This window comes from Myiozetetes cayanensis, unplaced genomic scaffold (genome assembly GCF_022539395.1).
Source record: "Myiozetetes cayanensis isolate MyiCay16 unplaced genomic scaffold, myiCay2020 scf5-8, whole genome shotgun sequence".
In the NCBI taxonomy this organism is placed as follows: Eukaryota; Metazoa; Chordata; class Aves; order Passeriformes; family Tyrannidae; genus Myiozetetes; species Myiozetetes cayanensis.
Window position 1 is genome coordinate 54,172,152 of NW_026087742.1, and position 6,000 is coordinate 54,178,151.

The following is a 6,000-nucleotide window of genomic DNA, read 5'->3' on the forward strand; positions in this document are numbered from 1 at the left end:
TCATGCTTCTCTTGAACATCCCTGTCTCTCCTGCATAAACTAAATTACTTCACTTAACACCACGACCTGGTATGATAAAATAGCATAAATTCCAGTTCTACACAATAGACAAGTTTTAGTTCATCACACTAGACCACACCATAATGTCCAGTAGCTCCTGCATAAAACTTCTCCCCAAGGCATGTGGAGGGCAGATAACTGAGAGGTAATGGAACACTGGGCAAAACCAATTTCTGAATCAGGACCCTTCTTTTTTGCTTTCACTGCATGTAAAAATTGGTCCAAAGAGTTACGTTCTTGAGGAAGCTACACTCTGTGCCAAAGCTAAATGTTATTGAGCTTGCTTATCAGACATGATAAGCAATGCAAGGTATATAATGCTGTTAACAACTTTGTTTGTACCTGTAGTGTTCACAGGAATCATTGTATTATCTTAACAGTCTTTTACACCCAGCTAAACTAATCCAGTGAAAGACACGTACATAAGAATTAGGCCTTTGATATGATCAGTAAATTAAATTAACTTGACTCCAGGAAGAAAAAGATAAGAAAATGCCTGTCCTTATGAAAAAGGTCGCAAACAAAGAAAGAGAACAGCGCACATTTTAAAAGTCCAGAATTTAAAGAAATAATGGCCAGAGGGATAAGGGACCTGACTTTTCTGTAAGTTTCTGTCTTTCTGACGAAATCTTGACACTTTTCTCTATTCCAGATTAAGGTCACTGTCTTGTTTTCATGTTTTGACTTGATATACCTAAAATGCTGCACTTTTATTGCATAAACCAAACATACTCTGTTGCAGCAAAAAGTGAGAAATAAACGTGTTAGTGGATTAAAATACAGCTACATTGGCCAGTGTGTTGTAAATATATAAATCTTCCCTTCTGTTTTCCTCTACAGTTTGAGGGTCACATCAAAGTCATGTCCCTGTACTGACATGAGAAGTCAATACTTAAAACATTGGGGAAAACAGAAGATGAAACAATGAATGAATGTGCACTGTTGGCTGCTCAGCTAAGGCTGTTTATATGAAGAAGTGGCTTGCACAGGGGTGAGAGCCTAGGAAGCAGTTGTTTTCTGAAATATATCTTTTGGCTTAAAGAATATGTCTCCTGCTAATTACTCCAAGATCAAGTATAATTGAGGAGATGTAAAACTAATCTCAGAACTTTTTATTCCTTCTCTTGCGAAAAGCAGATGTTTTAGTTTAGTTTTCAAAAAGTCCAGTCTACAGCATCATCTGCTCACACAGTCAGGAAGTTTTAAGTGCTGTCAATGGGTACAGCTAAGTCGAAGTCAGGCAACTCAATTGGAAAAATAAACATGCTTTGCCGTGGAGGAAATATCCACTAGCTTTAGTGACTGTCTGCAGTGACTGCAGTGAGTTTTGTCAAGTATCAACTTAATTCTTTGAAATAAATCAGCTTCAAGCACAAAAGAAACAAAAATATCTTTCTTCCACTTTTTGAGTGGATGCTTGAGTCACCTGGTGGCATCTAGCTTGAGCAAAAGAAGACATAAACTTACTTAAACTCTGTCTTTTCAAGTGTTTCTGTAGACTCTGTCAGATGTTTTAGATTGCAAGTTTGTTTTTCTTTAAATGTATAGAATGATTTGGTTTTCAGTCTTGGTAGGTGACACAGTGATGACACCCAAACAGCATTAGCAGGAACCTTCTTTTGCTACAACAGTTCACCCACACTTTATAACAGTCTCGTTCAATGACTCACTTGTTCTGTTGCTACACAATTACTCCCTTTCTCCTGTGAGCAGAGAACAGCAGTAGCTTCACCTTTGGCTATTCGTCTCAGAGCTCTTTGCAAGTCTATTCATACTCACCTAGTTCATCTCCATTTTCTTAAGTGAAAACTGAGGGTTTTGTCCATACAATATATAATAGTGTGTGGGCTTGCCTTTCAACTCTATTTATCTGATAAAAAAATATATTTGCAAGTAGTTACATCAAAGATTCTACAGCCATGACAAGATTTGTAACTTGCAGTACTACTGAAGGTGTGAAATGTGTATGTGTGTATACTTGTCCCTGTCTTCTCACACAATAATTTAATGTAAAACTTTGAGAGTTATTTATATATCTACTCAAAGCTCTAGAGTAATTACTGTAGAGTAAATTAAAAAAAAAAAAAAAAGTGATGAAAAAAATATAAATCTTGCTTTATGTTTGGGGGCTGTACTAAACATAATTTGCCAGAAAGCTGCATCTTGTGTTTGCAGAGTGTTTATCAGACTCTGCTATTTATAACAGATGGAACTAGGGCATTCTGAATGTTTCTATTAAACAGTAAATGGCACTGCAACATAAACACAATATTGTGGAAGTTTGGTCTTGCAAATTAAATTCTACAACCTGGCAGATAGCTTACAAATATAAAACCATCTTATCTTCTGTTTTGTAGAATATAGCAGATATACACTGCCACGTGCTCAGGGAGGCAACATTATTGCTGCATACTCTGATAAACAGGAAGGGGAGGATAATACTGATAATTCTGCAAGGGCCACGCCATGGATTTCATGAGGCACTATCACTTCTGAAGAGATGAATGGTCAAGCAACAATCTCTCCTACCAGGTAAAGAAAGCTCAGCCTTCCCCTGGCCTTCTGACAATTCCAGACATCAGATAGTGACAAATTTAAACAGTTTTCTTAGATTTGGGGATCAATATGTAAGAGCTAGTGTGGTTGAACTTTGGAACTAATATAAGCTGCATCACTGTAACGCAAGAAATACCACAAATGGTATTGACATTCCGACAACATCTATATTAAATACCTTTAAACCTTCCAAAAATATTTACAGTAGCTGCAAGTGATTCTAATGGATCTGATGCACACAGAGTGTTCAGGCAAGTGGATTGCACCTGTAAAGGTTATGAGCACATCTGATCCATAAAACTTAGATTCCTAACCTGTGTTTTTCCTAGTGACACCTATTTATTTCAGCTATAAGATCTATAACGTGCTTGATAGATTTTGAATTTTATTTTGAATGAAGATAAACTTCATTCATCTTGAATGAATGGCCAACTTCATCAAACTTTTATCCAGTTTCAGAATGGCATTAAACAAATCTGGCAACTGAAAATCTGTCAAGATATTTTTATTAAACAGTTGAGGTTTATACTTTTGAAATTGCCTGTGGCTGTTTATAGGATTTTTTTGGAAAAAACAAGTTCTTCTATATTTATGACAATGTTTCATCTATTGTTATAATCCAAAGCCAAAAGGTTCAACATAATGCTAAAAATAAAGTTATAGTTTGTAGATGAGCTTCTTCAAAAAGGTTCTTATTTTTGTGTTAGAGCTCTCCCATCTCTTTTTATTTTGTGTTTAATAATTCATTTTTGCCTGTGAGAGTCTTTTCTTTCTGAAACTTGGCATGACATAACTATGATATTATTAATCTGCATTGTACACACTCAAGTCTGAATCTTCACAAGGGAGGCAAATATTTCAACTGAAAAGCTTAAATTAAATGTTTTGTCACAATTCAGCTATTATTCAGGAAGCTGAATGGCTTATAATTGTTAGCTCTTTGGCTGATACAGGACCACGGATTTTTGAAAGCTGATGTGGTTAGCAAGGCCAGCTATTTCATTTAATACGAACAAGGAAATAGTTTAATTTCTGATTGCCAGAAAGCAATGGAACCTTAGAATAGAATATTTCAGTTGGAAGGGACCTAAACCAATCATCTAGTCCAGCTGAATGACCAGTTCAGAACTGAGAAAAAGTAAAATCAGATTGTTAAGAGGATTATCCAAATACCTCTTAAGCATTGACAGGCTTGGGGCATTGGCCACCTCTCTAGGAAGCCTGTTCCAGTGTTTGACCACCTTCTCATAACAAAATGCTTCTTAAAGTCCAGATTGAACCTCCTGTGATGCAGCTTTGAACTATTCCATTCTGTCCTATCACTGGGTCCCAGGGAGAAGAGATCAGCATCTGCCTCTCCACTTCCTCTCCTCAGGAAGCTGTGGAGGGCAATGAGGTCACCCCTCAGTCTCTTTTTCTCCAAACTAGTGTCATAGTTCTGATTTTAGCAAAGAATTTTTTCTTCCCCTTCCCCCTGCCGTGTGTGTGTGTGTGTGTGTGTGTGTGTGTGTGTGTGCTCTGTATATTGCCCATTAGGTGAACAAAAGAATCGGCCTGGCCCAGTAATAGCCGAGAGATTAGTCTCCTTGACAACGAAGGGGGAAGAGTTGAGGGAGAGCTGGTGTGTGGGGCTGGAAGGAGGTGGGGAAGGGAGGTGTGGCTGGTGTGTGTGTGCCAGTGAGGCGAGGACCTGCTGTAAGCTGCAGAGCTGCCTAGTTTGCTTCTTTTCTTCCTGTCAGAGTGGATTTGTTGCTGTTCTCTTCTCAGCTGTTGCTGGCTGCAGGCCCTGCTTAACACTAATCCTAATCAGCTGAAGTTCGTGAGTTTTTCTTCCATTGGGAGAACTTTCTGTTTTATTGCTGGTGTTTTTTTTCTTTTTTCCTTCCCCTTTTTCCCCCCAGTTCCTGTCTCTCTCTCCTTCCCCAGTGTGGGAAGGGAAGGGGAACCGAGGTTTTTTGGTTTTTGGTTTGTACCTGGAGAGTACTGTTTTGTTTTTTTCTCCCCATCCCACGGGGCGGTGACCAGGGATTCCATAGCGCCGCCTGGTGATGGGCACTGGACATTACAAGTTCTGCTTCCTCCAGTGATCCAACAGCGCCACCTGGTGACTACAATAGGACACTACAAGTTTTTGCACCTTCAGTGACCCAACAGCGCCACCTGGTGAATGGTACAGGACATTACAAATTTTGCATCTCCAGTGACCCGACGGCGCCCCCTGCTGACTGTGGTTGGAACTGCATCAAAGGGTGCAAAAAAATTGAACTGTTCGATTTTCTTCTTGCCGGTTTATCGGTTTTGTTCTTAAAGGGGATTATTGGTGGGTATAGGAGTATTGCTTAGTTATTTTACTTGGTTTTTTTCGTGTTCCTATTAATACACACATACCTTTAATAAAGGACTGTTATTTTCCCTTTTCTGTAATTTGTTTTCCTTCAATCGAAGCCTCTTAATTTTGGATTTATAATTGCTTGGAAAGAGAAGTTTGGGTCTTTTCCTCCTAATCCATCCTCAGCAAAAGACCCTTGTCTCATTTAAACTGGGACAACTAGACAAACCCAAAGTCCTCAGCTGTCACAGGACTTCTGTTCTAAGTTCAGATCAAGTGGTAATAGATGACCAGAGTTGAAATTACTATGTATGCATGTGTGTACAACAGAAGGAAAACATAAGAAACAGAAAGAAAATTAAGTTCAGAGAGCAGTCCAAACCAGAGAACTCAAAGTAAAATGTTATCAGGTGAAAGATGTGTCTCCTGTTTCTTATTTTCCACCATATTCAGGAAAATAGGATTTCATGTACATCTTTCAAAAATAAACAAGATTACAACAAAGACATTCCTGATTGCAAAATCAATTTCAGGGGAAACTAAAACAATCTGAAAGGTCTCAAACTGCTTAACTTCTCAAGCTATAACTCTGTGGAATTGTATCTTGCTATTCTTCTTACTATAGACCTGTAAGAAAAAAAGAAGTGTTATTTCCAAAGTGTTATAGTTTGTGTGTTACAAACTGAAGAAAAAACAGAGTATATTTGTGAGGCAGCAAAGGATTATTGTACATCCATTTAAAGCCAAAATATGCAATTTCTAATTTAAAGGTAAATAATTCTATATTTAAATGTTATTTTTTTCTTGAAAAGTGATTCACCCCAAGTGAAACAGCAATGCTGATTTGTCATGAGGTAGCCATTTTGCCATGCAGATATGGGATATTTTTCATTTAGCATTATCTTGATCATTCTGTGATATAGCTATTTCTTCTTACATTATTATTTTTTAACTGCTAAAAATAATCCTGTCAATGGTAAAGGAACAGAACAACTTTTCAAAGTTTACATTTCCTTTCTTACCAAGGGAACATTTTAAAAAAGAAGAAACACAAA